We start from the raw sequence: 244 nt of genomic DNA on the forward strand, positions 1-244 counted from the left end.
GAGCCGGGGGGACCCTATAGCACCTATAGCATTGGAGGGGGGAGGCTCTTTAGCCCCCATAGAGCTTCTAGCGGTCCCTATAGCCCCTATAGCATCAGGGGGAGCATATAGCCTCTATAGAGCCCTGGGGGTCCGTATAGTTCCTATAGGTCCTCAGTGTGGGTGTCCCTATAGTGCCTAAGGGGGGGGGTGTCCCCTATAGCTCTTATAGTATCCTGAGGAGAGGCCCTATAGACCCTATAGA

Source organism: Haliaeetus leucocephalus, unplaced genomic scaffold (assembly GCF_000737465.1).
Source record: "Haliaeetus leucocephalus isolate CR32 unplaced genomic scaffold, Haliaeetus_leucocephalus-4.0 Scaffold414, whole genome shotgun sequence".
NCBI classification, from domain to species: Eukaryota; Metazoa; Chordata; class Aves; order Accipitriformes; family Accipitridae; genus Haliaeetus; species Haliaeetus leucocephalus.